This window comes from Myripristis murdjan, chromosome 22 (genome assembly GCF_902150065.1).
Source record: "Myripristis murdjan chromosome 22, fMyrMur1.1, whole genome shotgun sequence".
Lineage (NCBI taxonomy): Eukaryota > Metazoa > Chordata > Actinopteri > Holocentriformes > Holocentridae > Myripristis > Myripristis murdjan.
In genome coordinates this window covers 13,583,219-13,603,868 of record NC_044001.1, presented here as the reverse complement: position 1 = coordinate 13,603,868, position 20,650 = coordinate 13,583,219, and positions in this window count along the sequence as shown.

Genomic DNA, 20,650 nt, shown 5'->3' with positions numbered 1-20,650 from the left:
ACCTTGCTGCAATGACCACGTCTGTAAAATCCTTTTATGTGTGGTCATGAAGCGTGCACTCGCACAGCGAGCGTGTGTGTTTCTCTTGACAAGCAGCTTGGACAAATGTTCTTGTAAAATCGTGCAATTACGGACTCAATTTTGGATTCTTTGTCGGAGGTTGAAGGCAGCACGCGGTGAGCTCTTGATACAAAAATTATGCATTATGGGTGAAGTATTCCTTTAATAGCCCCCATAGATAATGCCACATTCAAGTTATGTGGGAAGGGAGGAAAAACTGCCATCAATTCACTTTTCTAGTGTTCACAGCAGTTTGAATGTAAAGTAAGTGAACAGGAGAGTCAAAGTCAAAAGGCAACACTGATCTTTAACAAAAAATATCATACATTTATTGTATTAATTATCATAAGTTTTATGATTTAAAAAATGCATATGTGATAAGCATACTGTTAAATCGGAATTTTTTACCATTAATGTTGGGGTGCAACTGATATGAGGATGCTGTTTCCACATACTTCCACATTACTTACCTTGCCTTTCAGGGCTTACAGAGAAAATATGAGATTCCTAGTAGGAATTACAAGTTGGAAGTTGACGTGAATGTTATTTACAAGACAGAAGATGGTACTTATTGTAAACACCTAACGTGAATGTGGCATAAGTAATATTATACATCAGGAGAGGCCGATTATTCACACACAGTAGCTCTTTTGTGTTTGATGCAAACACTGGGCCTGGGAAACTGACCAGATCACAGCTTTATAAATCATTCCATTTATGGGTCATAGTCAGTTCATATTTGATGGTTTCTTCTAAAGTGTTTTTCAGCTTGGTTTGCCAGCAGGCTGAGGGCCTCTGGTCTGATCTCAGATCAGGGCACACAGTATCTGTCACTGCTTTTGCAGCGGCAGAGACATCAGTATATACACTGTATAAAAGAGCCTGTTCGCACAGGCTGCTTTTGAAGGCTGAACAACACAAGGCACACTGAGACTTTTGTTGTTGTTGTTGTTGAACCCTGCAAAGCAATGCAGGGTGATGCATTTTTGTGTTGTTGTTGCTAGGCAACCACAAAATCAGCTGACAATCAGCTGTCAGTCACTCTGTTGTTTGTTGTACTAGCTAGAATAAGGTTAATTTGATTTAGCTAATATTATTATATTATTACTGTAAACAATAAAAAAAAATCCTGATATAAAGTTAAGAGGATTTTTTTGTTGCAGCACTATTTTTTCTCCAAACTTCTGCTGTTTTCTGTTTAAATCATGCTAACTGCGGTTTGTGAGGCTATAAGTCTCTGATAATTAGGAACAGCAACACTAGTCTCTGTGGTTTATTGTTCACCATAGTAACTGCAGAAGTCCTTCCTGCTCCACTGATCTCATTGGACCGTAGAGGATAAAGTGAGCGAGCCCTAAGGGCAGCGGTTTACATAGGGGGAGAAACAGACCTCCAGGGGTCCTTGAGGTGCTTCCAGGGGATCCTCAGCAAAATATGAATAGTTCAACTTGACTATACTTCACTAGAAATTGTTACAATACAAAAGTATAACATCATGCTTACCAAAAAAAAACCTTACCACTCTGTGAATGTTCAGTGTTGGTGTGCAGCTGCATGAATGCGCCCTCTGAGGTCCAGACCATGAAAAAGAGTGAAAACCCCTGATGAAAGGCACCTTTCTGATCTAAGATTTATGTCTTTCAACTTTGGGCATTCTTCAAAAAAAAAATTAGGGAATTCAATGGGAAAAATAAAGCAGCTACCAACACAAAAGCAGTGAGCAAAAAGCTTCACTTACATAGACAACGATGTGAAAATGCTGACCTGAGCGGTATCAGACCAAGGCTGGCTCCTCACTTCTCTGCCTCACTCCACCAACACTCCAAGTGGCCACCTGCTTACCACAACACACAGGTGCAGGGAACTTGTGAGAAAGTGAATGTTAACGCTCCCACAAAGCCACATGTGCGCCACCAGAGACTAAAGACTGATCAGTTCCCTGTGGAGGCTTTCCCTTACCCAGGCCCTGAAGTGGCTTTACATGGCTTTACAAATCACTACTCTCCTGCATGCAAAGTCACACACAAATGTACGCACAAATAAAACACACACACACACACACATACAGAGAGAGTAACTTCCAATCTCTTCCAGTCTCTTAATGAGCATAATCCTCCATGTTTGGTTCTCTCACCCAAGTAAAAGATTTAGCCGCCCAGTTTCTCTGCTCGCCAGCTGATTCCAATTAGATGCTCCCATTAAATAATATTGTGATGCAGTGGTGTGGCGAAAAAGAGAGCAGGAGAGAGGAGGAGAGAGAGAGGGGGAACAAGAGAGCATTAAGGAACCCTCTCATCTCCAGAGGTTAATCTTCCATTTTCAGCCTAATTTACAGAGCACCAGGCAAAATGCATGCAGGGAGACAGAGAAAGCAGGAGAGGAGAGAGGTTGTGAAAGCATGGGGGAGAAAATAAAAACGAGAGCTGTAAAGGGGAGAGGGAGAGAGAGAGAAAGAGAGTATGTGTGTGTGTTTGTGTGTGTGTGTGTGTGTAAATGTATACAGTACAGAGGAAACGGGAGAGGCTGCAGCTCCTCCTGGATTCTGACCAGGTAGCACCTCTGCATTTAGCCGAGAGATTTCATTTGCTGTCTATTTGAGTGGAAAATGACTGGTTGTGATCCAATCAGACTGCCTGTCAGCGGGACGTGTCACCGAGCGAGCCGGTAATGTACAGGGCAGTCTGGCCCCGCTGCAAACATCAATCTCTGGTTTCAGATTATATCCACTGAAATTTAACCGGAGAATTTGTGGCAGATTTAAATCGCGGCATATGTAAATGATGAGTCAGCCACTTCAAAGGTGACACGGCAGACAGAAATACATCCGCAGCTTTTGTTAGAGAAGACTGTCAACATATTCTCCGAGATGTTCTCACTTATTTTTACAACACCGTGTCAAATGGGACACTGTGTAAGACAAAAGGAGATTGCTTTGGGTGAGGGGATCATATAAATCCTGGATGAGGCAACAATAAGGCTGTGAATATGTTGAAATAGGTCAAGCTGAGTGCAGCTGATCTGCGGTCCTCACACAGCGGGGTGAGCTGCGCGCGTGAGGGGACTGGGTCTGCTCTCGACATGCCCGCCGACCGGACACTGCCTCCTGTCTGGATACACAGCACCCCCTGGAGGATAATCCAGCAGGGCCTCAGCGGATGTTTGTGTGCGTGTGTATGTGTGAATGAGAGGGATTGAAGGCGGGAGAGAGAGAAAAGAGGAGATTGTGTGTTTGTGTGTGTGTGTGAGAGCGCTCAGCAGAGGGTTAGGCAGAGCTGAGAGGGGGACTCAGTGACTTTATACTCCTGATAATCTGGATTAAAACCCTCAGAGACAGCATTAAACACCGCCGGCTGGGCATTACATGCACACAGACATGCACGTACACACACACACACACACACACATACACATACAAATACATCTTTCTCTGCGTGTCTGTGTTTAAAAACCATATAATTTCCTACACATATAACAGTGTGTGCATGTGTGAATTAAATCTTTCTGAATTCTGCCTCTGCGTTTGTCTTCCTGTGCGGGTCATGTAGTCATTTTCCCCCAAGCCCTGCAGTAATAAGTGATTATTTGTGAGCACAAGTATTTCAGTTTCAGCGAAAGCATAATGATGAATTGGAACTCTTGAAAAACACCACGCTGTCTTGCACCAACGCACAAAGGAAATTCCACCACTTCCACAATTGTTTGGAAATATTTTCACAGAGCTCCATGAAAGAGCTCCCACTCTGCTGTCCTTGTGTTGCAGCAGAGCGGTGAAGGCTGATGACAGATGAAAAATGATGGGAGGGATGGAGAGAGAGGGTGGTTCCTGTCCTGCCTGGCCCAGCAGGGGTATTAGGTTTGATTGGATTGGGGCTGGGGATTTGTGTATTAAACTGAGATTACCATGTGATCCAGCGTTTCACAGGCAAATCCACACAGCAGTGTGAGGCAGAGCCAGCGCTGGGAGGCCACTGACCTCCTGCACGCTAACCCACTGGGCCAAAGCTCTGAGACCCACACACACACACACACACACACACACACTGACAGTCACCTGCCAGCCATTTTCTGCCCTACCCTGCCCCGCTGCATTCTGGGCTCTCATGTCGTGTTAACTTTTGGACATGTCGTGATGAGCCGCGATGCGACGCCACGTGTCGCAATGTGGTGGCGTGTCGCATCGGGTTCCGCCATGTTTTGACGTTTCATTTTGTACCGCGTCAAGTTTTGTTGCGTCATGTTCTGTTCTGCACTGTCGCATTTCATTTTTTTTTTTTTTTTTTTCGACTCCATTCTGTTCAGCTCCATTTTATTCTGTATTTTGGTTTCTTATGGCATACGCGACCTGAGTCTGTTGCATCCTGGTTTTGACGCCGTTCCATTCTATTCTCTTCTAATTCATTCTGGATCACTATATCCCATTCAATTCCATTCCATTCCTTTCAGTACATTGTGTTTTATTCCATTAAAAACATGGAGTTCCATTGCATTCCAAATATCATGATACATTGTATTCAAAACATTGAGTTCCATTCCATTCCAAATATCATGATACATTGTATTCAAAACATTGTGTTACATTCCATTCCGTTCTGTTATGTGCTGTTCTGCTCCACTCCAGCCCATTCATGCAAGTGCAGATTCCAGTCACTCAGACCATTCCAATCTGTTCAAATTCACATTCAAATCTGCCTTTTTGGCATGGCAGAAAAAGGATCTACGTTGCCAAGGCATTTGCAAACAATAAAATAAATAATGCATGCTAGATTAACAAATTCTACGGCAAAATGTAAAAGCATAACAATACATAAAAAAGCGATTCAGTGCATTGGCTCCGGGTGAGGTCAAGAGAAAGTCTACAGGATCATTTTCAAAGTTTACATTTTCTCATGTGTTTGGTTCCATTTAGACACAAGCTTTCTTGTGAGATTGTGATTGAGATTGTTTTGTTGTTGTTTTGTTGTTGTTTCCCGTTAACACCTTGAGTGTTTCTCTCTCAGTCAGTGGATGAACTGCTGGAATAGATGAGTTGATCCCGGTCATAGTGCTCTCGCGTGTTCTTCTCCACTCCATTCTGTTTCATTACACTCGGTTAAAGTCTGTTCCACCATGCTGTACGGTGTTATTCTTATGTTATGGTTCATATAATATGTCATGATATTTAATTTTTTATTTGATTTTATTCATCCTCTACTTGTCACCACAACATGGTAATTATCAAGAGGCAAATACAGGTCTGTCAGAGAGAAACACTTTATTGCTCTATACCTGTGCTCTACCAACCAAAAAAATTGTATTATTGTATTAAAGTTGTATTATTGTGAAATGTATATTATTATGTAACGTAGCCATATTTTCCATTTTATTGCATTACGTTTGCATACACATATATATCACATATTTGTTAATGTAGCAGTCTACATTTAGATGAGCACTCCTGGCCCTGCTTGCCACATCTGTGTGTAAGCACTGTAAGTAAATGCAGTAACGACTGTAACTCACCCATTTCTCTCTACTATAGCCTACATAATGTATTTAAATGGGCATCAGCATGCATTTGTAGACCTCTGCAATTGTTTATGTTCTTTTTTTTTTTTTGCTTTGTTGCTTTTTACTGTAAAAAAAAAAATCACTGTTTCATTGCTTCATTTTGTATTCTGTTTTTGTGTATGTGTGTGTGTGTGTGCGTGTGTGTGTGTGTGCTTATATTCTAAATAGTCTTTGTTCTCTGAACCTTATCACTTTGCTGCTGCATCAACCTAATTCCCCCCTTCGGGATCATTCAAGTTTCACTCTATCTTGTTTTAAAAAAAAATCTACTTTTGTGTCTTCACACCATAGTTGCAAATTTTCACACTGCTCCCACGTTCCTGAAGAACTACACGTGACTGTCAAAGTGAACCAACAGACTGTGCGGACTATGTACTTTTTACCGTGTTGATCTGTTCTTTCCATTTCACTCTTTTTTGTCATTCGAGTCTGTTCAGTTCTGTCCTTCATTTATTTGATGGTAAAGTTGTCAGTAATCTGGTTAAGGGGGCTCCACTGTGGAATATTACTGTGGAAGTCCCTGCTTTTTGAAAACACAAATCACACTGTTCATCCAATGTACTAACATGCTCTTCTGTGTGTGTTTGTGTGTGTGTATGTGTGTGTCGTTTCTGAGAATCAATGAGGTTTTGTGTGTGTGTGCATGTGTGTGTGTGTGTGTGTGTGTGTGTGTGTGTGTGTGTGTGCACGCGCGTTGGTGTGAGGGGGGTGGGTCTGCGTCCGTGAGTGTGTGAGTACACAGGAGGATTAGTGAATACAATGGAAATCAAGATTCAGGGAAAGGAGATGTGTGACAATTCTGTCATAAGCCACACACATGAATCAACAGTGTTTACAGTGGGACAACCATCCACTGCCCTTTATAATTCTTTCCTCCCTCTCTCTCTCTCTCTCTCTCTCTCTCTCTCTCTCTCTCTCTCTCTCAATGCACAGGGGTAGCAGTATTGGGCCTACAGAGTGGGTCATTGATTTTCTGTCAGCAATGCAAGGCCTGAAGGCCCATTAGGCCAGGACCAGACAGACAGACAGATGCAAAAGCACACACACACACACACACACACACACATTTGCACAGTAAACCCATTTGATGTGCCACATGCATCCAGATCAGCTTGGGGGGGTTGAGCCCTTCCTGCAGTGTTGCATTTCATGAGGGCCAAGTGAAATGGCACCTATGCCAAGTGACTAAACATAGATGTGTATAGAATATGCAGGTACTTGTGAATGGAGTACAACAGTCTCTCCCATTCAAATCTATATAACACGATGGTCGGGTGGCAGCCACATTGCAGTACCAGGCGAGATTCCGTATAAACGGCATTCCTGCAAGCCGCTGACTCTCAGAGGTGAGAGGTTTTGCCGCGAGGACCAAAGCAGAGGAGGGACGTCTTGCATTTCAACTTTTCTTCTCTGCTAAAGTCCAGCTAAATTATGCACTTCAGGAGTTACATAAAGTAAAGGTATGTTTGATGTTGCTAATTTGCAGGCGCTGACTGATGGCACAAATAGGAGAGGCGCAGTCTTTGATAATGTTATGCTCACCTCGTCAAGAATGTCAGATTTTACTTTTGGCAGCACAACATCTCTACACATTTCTCAAGCCAAGTGTGACACGCTTTGTGGCCCCTCTGATTCATCACCATGTCAGAGAACTATAATCAACATTTTATTCTGTAGCAGCCAAATGGCCACAGCAAACAGAGCAATGGCCATTCTATTCCATTCAAGCTGAAGATAGAGCGCAGGTAACATATTAATCATCCTGTGAGTCACTTTATAGGCATGCAAATAAAAGATGTTGCACAAACTTGAGAAACACTGAACATTAATCCATTAGTTTAACATTAAATGCTTAAATACCTATTCCCAAATGGTCTTTACTTTCTGTCTCTCTCTCTCTCTCTCTCTCTCTCTCTCTGTGTGTGTGTGTGTGTGTGTGTGTGTTTGAGGGGGACATGTGGCTGATCGATAGCCCAGGTGTCCATTGAGAGGCTGTTGGTGGAAGGAAGGCTCTTATCAGCTGTAGGCCACAAGATTACCTCCAGCAGCTTTCTGCTCCAACTTTTCCTTTCCAAATCCTCCCTTTTACTGCCTGCTCCCTGTGCACACACACACACACACACACACACACACACACAAACACACACACACCTGCATGGCTGTGCACATGCAAGGTGTGTGCACGGGACAGATATTTCCTTTTCTGTTTTCTACAATATTTATACTCGCCCAATAGCTCGTTTCTCTTTCTGTCTTCCTCTAGCTCCATTTTTCCTTTTCATCTCTTAAGTCAACACCTTTAAGTCAACACGGCAATGCTGAATGTTGATTTAAAGAAGACCTCTGACTGGCAGAGTTCGGTCCGACACTCTTCCATGTATTGACCCTTGGATTCAATCTGTGAATCCAAAGGTCCCACTTCGCCTTACCTTTATCTGTCACTTTGCCTGATCTCCCGCTGTCTGAGCTGTTAAAATATTAACGGAGGGTATTTTCTCTCTCACTGTTTGAAAGGGGCTGTGTGACAGGTCTGACACCAGAATATGACTGGAGGTTAACATGTTTAAAGAGTTTGGCCACAGCCACAGCGAGAGTCAATATAGACACACCTTTCACCTCCTGTCTGCTTTCGACAAGGATGGTTCCAATTCATTAGACATCCATTTTGGGGAACAATTATTAGTTCATCACTGGGAATCTCTACAATATTTAATCTGCAAACTCACAAATATCAGTTGCATAATTGGATAGAGATGTGAAACAAATGTGGAAAAAATGAAACTTGAAAGTTGCTTTGTATAGGTAATTCCATCTTGTGGATGCTTGAACAGCAGATATTGTGTTCTCTAAGCTTTGTGACAGACACGTAAGATTGTGACTGTTGACTAGCAGTCAATATCATCTTTTAAGTCATCTAATACCTGATAAAGGAGTATGATTTGTTTTCATTTTTTGACATCAGTTATTTTTAAGAAGTCTGTGTCACTTTTTTTTACCTGATGGTGTATCTTGTTTTGGCTCAAAACCCTTCAAATAGTAGACTGAAGGGCTTCCAGTGGTTAAAACAGACTGCTGTATACAGCAGGTGGAGACACAGACTGGGCCTTGGGGGCTGCTAAAGGGCATAATTCTTTGGCTGGGGAGATTGGCAGCAAGATGGTTACACAGACTATTATGCAGGCAAAGGAGATAAAAGCAGTCGGGCTTAAAGACAAAAGTGCTATGAAGTCAGAAATATTATAGAGGTGACTGACAGTATCAGAGAAGGGAGACAGACAGCTCCAATGCATCGCTGCATCAAGGAAAATAGACAAAGGCAAGTTCAAATTGAAAGGGAGGAAGAGTATGCATGGTGTATAAACAGTGATGGAAAGCAATGAATGTATATTTCGTTTGTCATTGGTCTGGAACAATATTTGTCACTGCTGTGTCGGGCTTCTATCACAGTGATGGGCTCCAGTTCAAACTGGGAGGGAGACAGGGAAGGGAGAGGAGAGGAAGAGACAAAAAGGGAAAGACAGGCCAACACAGAGGGAGAGAAGAGCAAAAGAGAGAGAGAGGGAGACATACGGACGGACACAGTCCAACAGACAGAGAGCTATGGGGACATTTGGAGGATACATGAGGCAGTTATGAACCTATTTGGGTTTCTTCTACAGGAGCGCCCGAGTGTCACTAATGGCAAAGTAGGGGCTGGTAAACACATTTCTGTGACGGCACGACACTGCCGAAAAACAAATTAAACTCTCTCCTCGCATTTCACACCCTCTCAACCCTTTTCTCTCTATCTCTCTCAATTACTCATTTTTTGCCACTCTCGTTTCCACTCCCTCCCTCCCTCTCTGTCTCTCTCTCTGTCTCTCCCAGTCTTTCTTTGTCTGGCCGCCCCCCCCAGCCCTCTATCTTCTCTCTGTCTTTCTGTCACTTGCTGCTCATCCATTTCCCTGCTCCACCTCGTCTCCCTCCCCTCTCCACTCTGTTCATGTGAAACGGAAAAACAGGGCCATATGTGTGGGGACGGCGAGCAGAATTGCGCTCCTGATGTTCCTGCTGAGGCAGTTAAGCATCTCCCTGCAGGCTCCGCCCACCCCGGCCCGGCCCAGGACATGTGGACAGTTGGCAAGCGCTCCACCGCGTAACACTGCGGTGGCTGCTCTCTGGCTGGAAGTGTGGTGAGAGTCGGGGTGTAATGAAGCTTCTGGGTCCGTGTGTGGACTCGCCACACCGTGTACAATGGCTGTCAGAGCTACCGGTGCAGAACAGGAGGAGAAGGGTACGTTCTCCTTGCAAGAGCAAGTCGGAGGAAAGGTGAGGATGACTTGGCAAGTCAGGTGCTGACGTTGTGCGATCTTATGCACACAAACATGGAAACACTGCAAAAACGCAAAATCTTACCAAGATTATTTGTCTTATTTCAAGTCAAAAATGTCTTATTTCTAGTCAAAATATCTCATTACACTTAAAATAAGACATGATCACCTCAGAAGTAAATTGTTTTTAGACAATTTTCACTTGTTTCATTGGCAAAATTTGCCAGTAGAAAAAGTGAAAAATCACTTCAAATAAGTGAAAATTAGCTAGAAACAAGAAATAAATTTTGCCAATGAAACAAGCAAATTTTCACTTGAAACAAACAAATTTTCACTTGAAACAAGAGACAATTGTCTAAAAACAAGTTACTTCTGAGGTGATCATGTCTTATTTTAAGTGTAATGAGATATTTTGACTTGAAATAAGACATTTTGACTTGAAATAAGACAAATAATCTTGGTAAGATTTTGAGTTTTTGCAGTGAACATCCGCACACATGTGCAGAAAGAGAGGTAGGATCTCCTCTCATTATGGGCCCATGAGATGGCTTCACTGGTGCCTTTCTGAATTCCCAAAGGAATTAAACTCACTGTTCTGGAGCAAGATGCAAAATGGCTTCAAAGTGCAATTTTGGCATCAAATGAAAGCATGGGAGCCAGCTTTAGCCTCCCAAGAGACAGCCTCCACATCTCGTACACAACAGCTTCTACTGCGGGCAGAGTCATTTTAAACACACAATTTACCTCGGTCTTGTCTTTTTCTATACCTTCACTTTGGGAGTTTATCTGTCACACTGTGGTGTGTGTGTGTGTGTGTGTGTGTGTGTGTGTGTGTGTACACGTGCCTCTTCCACTCACAGCCTGTTGCTCTTCAATTTACAGAAGATGAAGACTGAAGATTACTTCGTTAGGTCTCTTACACTACAGTTGGTCGAGTAATTGGAGTTTTCCTCCTACACACACACAAATAGCCACTTAAATATGAGCATTTTCTTCTTTTTTCTTCCGAGGTCAGTGTCAGTTTATTAATGTGTGTATTAATCTCATCCTCGGTTGGAGTGGCTAGTGGTTTCCCTTCCCCTATAAAACCATACAGAGTGGAGACTGCAGTGCGGACCCCTCCAACCCGCCCCCCCCCCCCCCCCCCACACACACACATTGATAATTCATACCTTTTTCCACTCAAAATGTGTAGCTTTTATTACATTTGAAAGTACTTTTTTTTTTTTTTTTAACATAAAACCCATCACTACATACGTGAATTTCATACATGAATATTTATCTTTTGATATTCTGCATCATCATTATTAACTGTGTGAATGGCATGTGTGCTAGAATTCAAATGGGTTACAGTAAATAAAACTGGGTGCTGTATGTGCTTAGCAGTACTTCTTTAGTCATACAGCCAAGCCACACAGTCTGTCAAGGCCAGGTTTGCTTGGATGAAAAGGGCTTAGAAATCAGATTCCACATGAGCAGCCCAGTACGACCCCCCCACACCTCACCCACCCACACACCTTTTATTTATTTATTTTACAGATTTATATGATTTCACATGGGTCCCATATTTTAGGTTGGAAACGCAGGAATTTCTGATTAATCCGGACGAATCACATCCCTGATTAACTGCTCAGTGAATATAAGCGGCACGTAAACCACTTCCCCTGCTCTACCTGTAGCAACAACATCCACTGCCCCCTTTCACGTTCCATTACACAGCATCACGATATGCAATTTGTGTGACGCTTTACCGTCGGCATCTAGGAGTGCCACCAGTCCACACTTTGATTTATTCATTTCTTTCACATTTATTTACATGTAAAAAATACAATGCATACTACTGCTTTAATGCTTTTGGTACTGCTTTAGTTCCATGGTATTTTGAAACATCTGACTGGAGAATATGGTATTTAGCCCTCCTGTTATGTTCACATTTTTGAACATCTTTTATGTTTGGGGTCAATTTGACCCCTGCAGTTTAAATTTCCACAAAATTATTATAAATAAAATTGTTGTCAAAGTTTATGTTTCAAGTACTTTATATTTCTTTGTTGATTACCTAAATAGCCCTTTGAATAAAACATAACTCCCTCCCACCCCCACTTATACATCCAGTATTCCTATTATGCAACAATGTAAAAATATTCAAATCACCATAAAATCTCACTGATTGATCTAAAATTGGAAAGAAATATTAATTTTTGGTGTTTTAATGGCTTTATATTATTTCTAAGTAACAATTTTTGTTATTTATAATCGATGCGTTACAAAGTGTGTACAGGACATTGAAAACATATCATCATGTCAATTTCATGTTTACCCAGTAGTGCCCATTACATTAGGAACACTCATTAAATATGAAGCAAAAAAAAAAAAAAATGATGTTAATCATTTATTTGGAGACGTTGAACATTGGCTGGGGTCAAATTGACCCCAAACATAATAGGAGAGTTAAATACATGTATACAGTATTCTGCTGCGGATGGATGAAAAAATATTTTTGCGTGCTTTGTTGTGATTTATTTTCACTGACCCCTTGTGACCCAGATCACAGTCACTCGACGTAACAGTTAAAAAAAAGACCATCTGTATCACTGTCAATGAGGAGATCATTACACCAGTATATCCAAACTGTCCCTTTAAGCATGAATAGGGGAGCACTTAACCCTGCTGGTTAAACCACACTTTGTCCATTGAAATCTACAGTACAGCCCTTGCTTGTGTTTTGCCGCCGTGCTGCACTAATGTTGGCAAATTGAGACGGCCGCTGTTAACTCCCCATCTGAGTCTGCCTTTCTGTATTTCTCTCGCTCTATGCAGATATCCCTCCCTCCCTCCCTCCCTCCTCTCATCACACTCCAGATGCATTCTGTTAACAGGAGAGGTGTCAGAAGAATGCGCTTAACACTTACAGCTAACAGCGCAGAGAAGCTGTGTGTGTGTATATATGTGTGTGTGTGTGTGTGTGTGTGTGTGTGTGTGTGTGTGTGTGTGTCAGTATTTAGCGGGGTGACTCTTTGGATCGACCATGCGCTACTGCCGGGCGGATGCAGGTGTGTGAGGGGTTGCATGGGTCACTAAGTCACTAACTACTGCCGGGGGAAAACCAGAGGGGGGTCGCTGATGTTTACAGGGAGGCTCACCAACACCTACGCAGAGCTGACAATGCATGTGTGTGTGCATGTGTGTGTATGCATGTGTGTGTGTGTATACTAACCCCTAACCTCCTGGACTTTAATTCTTCCGAGGAACATTAGTAACAGAGCAGAACACTCCCATCTGCCGCCGCTCTGTCCTTCGATCTGTCTCCACTGCTTTCCCTCTCTCCCTCTCTCTCTCCTCCTTTAATCGCTCCTTGGCTTCCTCTGCACACTCTCGCTGTATCAGATTCCAACCAGAGGCTCCTATTTTTGCCTCCAAGGTCTCTTCGCTCTCCTCTCTAAAGGTTCGCCCTGTCTTTTGCGTTCGGTGCTTTTGCCCCTTCTCCATTTTCTCCATCTCCTCATTCTGTCATTCACCACCACCTGTTCTGCTTGACGTCTCTCCGTGTGCTGAAGTCGTCCCCTGCGTGCTGCTATCCTCTGCCACAGCATACGCACACACACACACGCACACACACACACACACGGACACACAGAGATATGGCTGCTAGTGTTTCGGCCTAAACACCACCACTTACTATTCTTTGTCTCTTTTTCCCCAAGCGACAGCTCTCTTTGTCACTGCCTCTGTCTATCTGTCTGTCTGAATATCTGTCTGCCTGTCTTCCTCCCTTTCTTTCTACCTTGCCCCCTCTCTCTCTCTCTCTCTCTCTCTCTCTCACACACACACACACACACACACACAGATACAGACACCCCTGTTTCTAATGGTAAAACCGAAAACAATAAACGTTATCACAACAGCCATTGAATTCGGAGAGATAAGAAATTCATTAGGCGTCAGCTTGCTAATGACGTGCGAAGAGATGAAATTATGGGAAGGACAAAAAGGGTGGAAGAGGGGAAGTGGGGGAGGCAGGGGGAAAAGATGCGAGAGAAAATGTTCCCGAGGACGGGTACGCTGTCACCGTGGTGTGCCAGCTCAATTGGCTTGTGACCTCTGTGAGTCAAAGAATCAGACGAGGCCTCGCCGGTATGACAAGTCTCCTCTCGGTGTGTTTTTTTTGCTATCTTTCTTTCCCTCTCCCGCTCTATGTGAGATACGACTCACTATGCTTATAACAACAAAACCGCGGGGGAAATCGAGGTTGAAAGTCACAGTGTTCTTTTTCTCTGATTCTCTTATTCAGCTTACTGCTCACAAATCACTCAAGGTCACTCACAGTGCTCGCCTGCAAATAATGAAAGATCACAGGCGTGTGCTGTGGTAGTGGGGCCTTGTGCGGACATAAAAGTGGTCAAAAAGAATCAGGGCATTTCAGGTAAAGAGTCATCATCCACCTGCCACTGGAATACCAGCTTTTCGTATCGAGAACAAAAGTCCATCTGTGGCACATCAAAAACAGACCACCATAATCCCAATGTCAGTGCTGCAGCATTGCTTAATATTCCCCTTAACACACAAACACACACATACACATGCACACACACACATCCGCCATCTGGTGCCCGTCCTGCCCATGTTATAACCCCGTATATCCCATGCTGGATTACCCCCTCAGTATTTACATCTTGCAAATCCAGCCGAGGCCTCTGATAGGGGCCATCTGTAATCTGAAGGTTATATTTGCAGCATGTGTGTGAGTGTGAGTGTGTGTGTGTGTGTGTGTGTGTTTGCATGTGTGTGTATCGGTCTGTAATTTGTTCCCGCTCAGCGCAGGGACAGTATCAGCGTCCGCGACATCTGTTCAACACAGGGCCTACAGAGCAAAGCTGAGCACATCATCAGCACCATGCAGCACAGGGATGATGGAGCCTGAGTCACACACACACACACACACACACACACACACACAAACATACGCACTCATAAACAAAACAGACAAACACACACACACATATGCATTCACACCCACATGTACACATATATGGATTAAATCAGACACATACACACAGCATAGAAAGTTGAGACACATACGCAGACACAAACTGTGAATTTACACACAGATGCTCGGCAGTCCGTGCACAGATGCATCATTAAACAGCGGCACAAAAAGCAGCTTCCTTGAGTTATCCTTGAGCATAAAAAAGCAGACCGTATAGAAATGTTAATTTGAACATATGCGGAATACAGTTTTGTGCGCGGGGGCGTGTGCAGAGCTTTTGTGTTTCCGTAAAGTGCACGTTCGAGCGAGTGTGTTTCCGTCCGCACGCGAACACACATTGTTGTTGAGCCACACAGTTGTGCGCATCTGTGTGTAGCCAGCCGCAATCAAATTATCTCCATTCCACTCAAAGAGACACCGCACCAGGGAGTGGAACGCCTCTAAGGCTAAATATTAGAATCTGACTACCCAGCATTCCCAGCCGGGGACGGCAACAAAACAAGTGGGATCCACGCAGAGAGGGAGAACAAAGAGAGACTGAAATGAATTTGCAGCCCACCCGTTGGGGGATGGAGCCACCCCATGTGTCGAAGATGGAGAGATGATCGTCTCTGTTCCCTGCTAAAATGAATTATGGTGGTGAGGGAGCTCAGTGCCATTTCCTGCCTGGCACAGGAAGCGCCCATCTGGAGTTGAGTGCTGTCTGTCCTCTGTTGTTATTGTTGCTATGGTGTTGTAATAGCTCATGTCACTGTTGTTGCTGGTCTCGTTGCCGTTGTTGCGACTACCGCAGTGCCGTATAGGTCAGTCAGGGGGAGATGGGGAGGTGGAGATGCCATTCACCGTTGGAGATGTGTTGTGGATCACGGGGAGGTGAGGCAGACGTTAAGAGAGGAGTTCATCACTTGAACTTGGGGAATGCGGGCGAGGTGGCTGAGAGGAGACGGCAGGAGGGAGAGCGGTGAGACGCGTCCTGGCAGCCGCCCCTACAACTGTCACATCCCGCCGCCCGCCAGAAAAGCAGAAGGAAGCCACTCGTCATCACCGTGACAACCAACGCGTGAAGAGGGGAGAGAGGAAACTTATCCATCAAAAAATGATGCAGGGATGAGAGCACTTCCTCGTCTTTCTCCTCGCATGCACACACGCACGGGCACACGTGGACACGCACGCGCACACAGCTTTCATATTTCATCTCGATCATCAGGAGCAACTGCCTCCGAGAGGAAATCTCTAGCCGAATCCCATGCCTTTTCAGCTGAGCACAATAATAATGTATTTTCCTCATAATGAAGTGACTGTAACACCCCATGGGGCTAATGTTCACAACACACAGACAGACTAAAAGCACAACAGGGGGAACAGCAATTCAAGTGTAAACTAAAAAAACACCCCGGAGCTAGAGACTGTCACAGAGACACTTAAGGCAAGTGTCTGGGTGCGCTGCAAAAAATAGCATGAACGCATCTCAAGGAACTTAACCCATAAACCAGAGGAAAGACTCCTACTGTTTTACAAGATCTAAACCCAAAGGAGCTGACTGTGCAGTGGCAGGCATATTTAATATTTGATTACTTTCACACCGCCAAAGTCTCAAACTCACCAAGCCAAATAAATCTAAAGCCAGGTGTGTCCTGAAAATGTAGATATAATCTATATTATTGGTGCGGCCTGACAATCTGCCTGCACTCTGGTGAGGGCCTGCCAGTGGTACAATGACAGATTTACTCTTGTTTTGCAATAAGCTATATAATCAATAGAAAAAATAACCCACAGTCAGCCGTTTAGAGCACAAAATCGAACGATCATGAGGACAAGATAGAGAAGCTACAGTGCATTGTTGACGCTTCCATCAAGCAAAGCCAAATGGAGTGGGCAGACACCTGTGGGGACTGAGCGCCACCCAGTGGTTGATTACATACCCAGTTCAAGCTTCCACACTGGACTGCATCACTGACAGGAACTGACTTGCTGTGACATCTCATGAGCGCATTACGTTTTCGAACATGAACCACATTTAGTCTTACGGAGTTTTGGATATACAAAGTAAAATTCAAGGAAAGTCAGATTTTCTAAGGTTTCAGGTGAATTAACAATATATATATATATATATATATATATTTTTTTTTTTTTTTTTTTCTACATAAAAATGATGTATGATATTGACCTAAGCATCCGCAGAGCCAGAGCTGCATTACTTCTCCATAGTAACTCACTAAAAATACACATTGCTATATAATAAGAAAGACACATTGGACACTTACATAAAACAATGTTAGAATTCCTTTACTGTTGATTTACCACTCACTCATACTATTACTACTCACTGTACATCTATTGTGTCCTCCACTTGTTTTTTTGTAATAATAATTATGTCTCCATATAACATATCTACTTATCAGCACTGACCAAACAAAAAAACAAACAAACAAATTAACAAACTTTATGGGTGGTAACATTTGCTTTTTAACCTCACATTGTGCGCTGGTGTGCCTTTTCACTGCAAAAATGGAATAAATCCACAAAGTAATTGATCACAGAGTCCTGATCAATTTTGATGCTCCTGGCCCTACTGTTTTGTTTTGGGGGTTTTGTTTGTTTAGGTGACTTTATATTGACTGTTTCCTGGAACTCGCTGTTATTGCATGACTTTACATCTGAATAGAATAGACCTAGTTGATAATATAGAAATGTGTGAGGTACCTGTGTCCATCTGACAGTATTTGCTTTATGACTGCTGAGGATGCTGGTATGGGTGGGACGTCCTCAGGTCCCATAGAGGGTAAATTTAAATGAGAAACCTATCCTGCAAAAAGACACTGAACCCTATAGCAGATTGTTAAATGCATGTATGTATAAATGGGATCAACATAAGGTTCAATACATACTCTAACATCTAGACCCAGGCAGACCCCACCCCTCTTTCCTACACACACACACACGTGCACACACCCACATACACCACATAAACCTAATTATGACATGGATGATGCAGAAAAGATCGTCTGTGGTGAGAACCAACGGGTGTGACCTCAGTCAGCGGTATGAGCAGAATAATGAACGAATGATGAATAATAGAAGAGTAATGAAGAATAATGACTGGGAGAAAAGACATTTACACACACACACACTCATATGCACACAATTATACACATATATGAACACAGGCATACATAATTATACAATATTGAAATTTATTTTTCTCGTTGTTCGGCGCGCACAGAGAGAGAGAGGGAGAGGGAGAGAGAGAGAGAGAGAGAGCTTCCTCCGTCCCCTCTGGTGTACACAACTTCATTAAGAGGAAGTCATAGGTGGCTGCAGGGAATGGGGAGTAATGCTATCTCTCACTTCTCACCACAAAAAAAAAAATGAGAAAAGTTCAGCTTTCAGGAAAGAGCAAAGCAGAAGATAGCTCAGCCTGAAATTCCATTATTCGAAGGTTAAAATAAGTGTTCATGCATTTATTCTGATTTATTAAACTGAGAGTATTAAATGTAATCTATGAAATCACCATGGACATATCCGCTGCTTTAAATAATGATCTTAATGTCAGGTCAATTACATATATTGTGCAACTTCGTACTCTTTCCAGTTGATCACCATAACACATACTCTATACAAATTGGATGAAAAACAATAATTTTAGTTTATGTAATGTTAAGAAGGGGTCAGATTTTCTTATTTATAATAACATATACTGATACTCTCTATTGCCTCATTAGATGTTGATGTTCCCGCTTCAATATCACCAGACAAACTGAGTGACAAGTATTTATTGGACCTGATTTTTATTTTGACTTGTCTTGTGTAAACAACATTAAGCCAAAGGGAAGTTAAATATTTTTTATACTGAATTTTGCCGACCACATACCAATCAAAGCCCTGCCTGTACCCTATATACAATATCAAGTAGTGTTTTCTCCCCAGCAGGCCTCAATACACGGAGTGGGGAAGATTATTTCTCTTGCTGCTGGATTCTGAATTAGACTCATTCGACATAAATGTCAGATCCTGGGTGTTGCAATTCTTCAAGTGCTTGGGTTTGGTGACTAATGATGCCATGAGTTATGATTGCAGGCTTTTGCTGACGCGTTTGCAACATTTCAGTAAAAGCAAATGTTAGGGTGCGTTTCCCCTCTCTCCCTGGATATTAGCAATGGCAGCTGCTCGTTTGTTTTAGCAACCGTGGCGTTGCAAGAAACAAAAGGAACCACTTCCCATAGCCACAGTGTGACTGACGAATATGATGTGGACACCGCTTAAGGTCTGGCTTTGCACGTCGTGTGCTGAAATGTTGCATGCGCTGAAAACGAGGCAACAACAGTGGTGAGACAGAGACAGACAAGAGATAGATGCTGGGAAAAAAAAGCCACAAGAAAAAAGGGAGACCAAAAAAACAAAAATACACTCTCCTTGAAACACAATGGCTGTGTGGTGTTTTGCATGAGTGTGTACAGTAAGCGTGCGCGTGTGTCAACATACTGTAGGTGAACTTGAAATCCCAGGTGAGTGAGAGTGAATACAAGTGTGTGCTGGGAAAATGGTTCATGTCATGGTGACACACTGGTTTCATTCGTGTTCCACATTATGTTTGGTCCATTTGTCTGTGTCATCTTTTTAAGTGTCTGTACTTTTTACTATGCTAAAATAAAAAATTACACATATTAAAGGAAAGAAAGAAAGAAAGAACGAAAGAGAGAAAGAAAAAGCCGCCTGACGACCGCTCTGCTGTTCTCCAGAGCTGTGAGGGGAAAAAAACGTTGTTTTCTCCTGGCTTGTCAGGCCTGCACTGTGCTGCCAGTGAGTCTTTGCCTCAGGGGAGAAGGCTGGTGTCAAACTGTCCAGCAGCACCAATCTTACCTGTCATCACAGCCTGAGCCTGCAGGTGACCAATGTAGGAGATATGAAATGTTTGAAACCAAGTGTGTTGAGGGCTTGATAGACCTGCCTGCTGGCTATAAAAATTTAAAAACCATCAAAAGTTCTCTGGACTCAGGTTCAGAATGTGCCGGTCGCAAGACAGATGTGTGTGAGTGCTTTAGCTTTACAAGCTGGGGGCTTTCACGGGCCAGAGTGTGTTCCCTTTTATGTTATTTTTACTTTAATTTCCAGATGTGTGTTTAAAGATCAGCACAGTTGTGTATTTGTGTTTGTGTATCCTTCCACTAACATCTCATTATTTTGTGCTTCTATACAACTTTGATTTGAGTGTTTTCACATACCCAATAGATAAGAATATTTTTGCATTATTGGTGGTGCCATATTTTATTTTGATCACACCCTCCCCCCTGACTTGCCTATTCCACACTGTTGCTGTAATTTACAGATTCAGATTCAGATTCAGATTTATTACTCAAAGACCACAATTGTGGTGTGGAGTACAAATTACATTATGGGCTCTAGTTTCCCGGCGCAGCACGGGGTGGCGCAGTGAGGCGAACCCCGCGCAGAGCTAGTTTCGACCGGCGAAACGGCAGAGGCGGACAGTGTCCAAGTTTCGCAGACGGACTTGCGCGGAGATGGGAGTGGTGGCGCAGCGGGGGGAGGTGCCGACAGATTCGGCTTGGCGCAGTGACAGTTTTGTGCCAAAAGGCTTCGCCGAGGTGCGCCAAAACCTCGCCTCCTGAAACCACGTCTACTTTCCACGCAAGGCGGAGCGGAGCCGGCGCAGTGGAAGTTTGGCTGGCTGGCGCACATCACCAAAACCTCACAATCAGCATAAACAGTGCCAATCTCCTTTGATCTG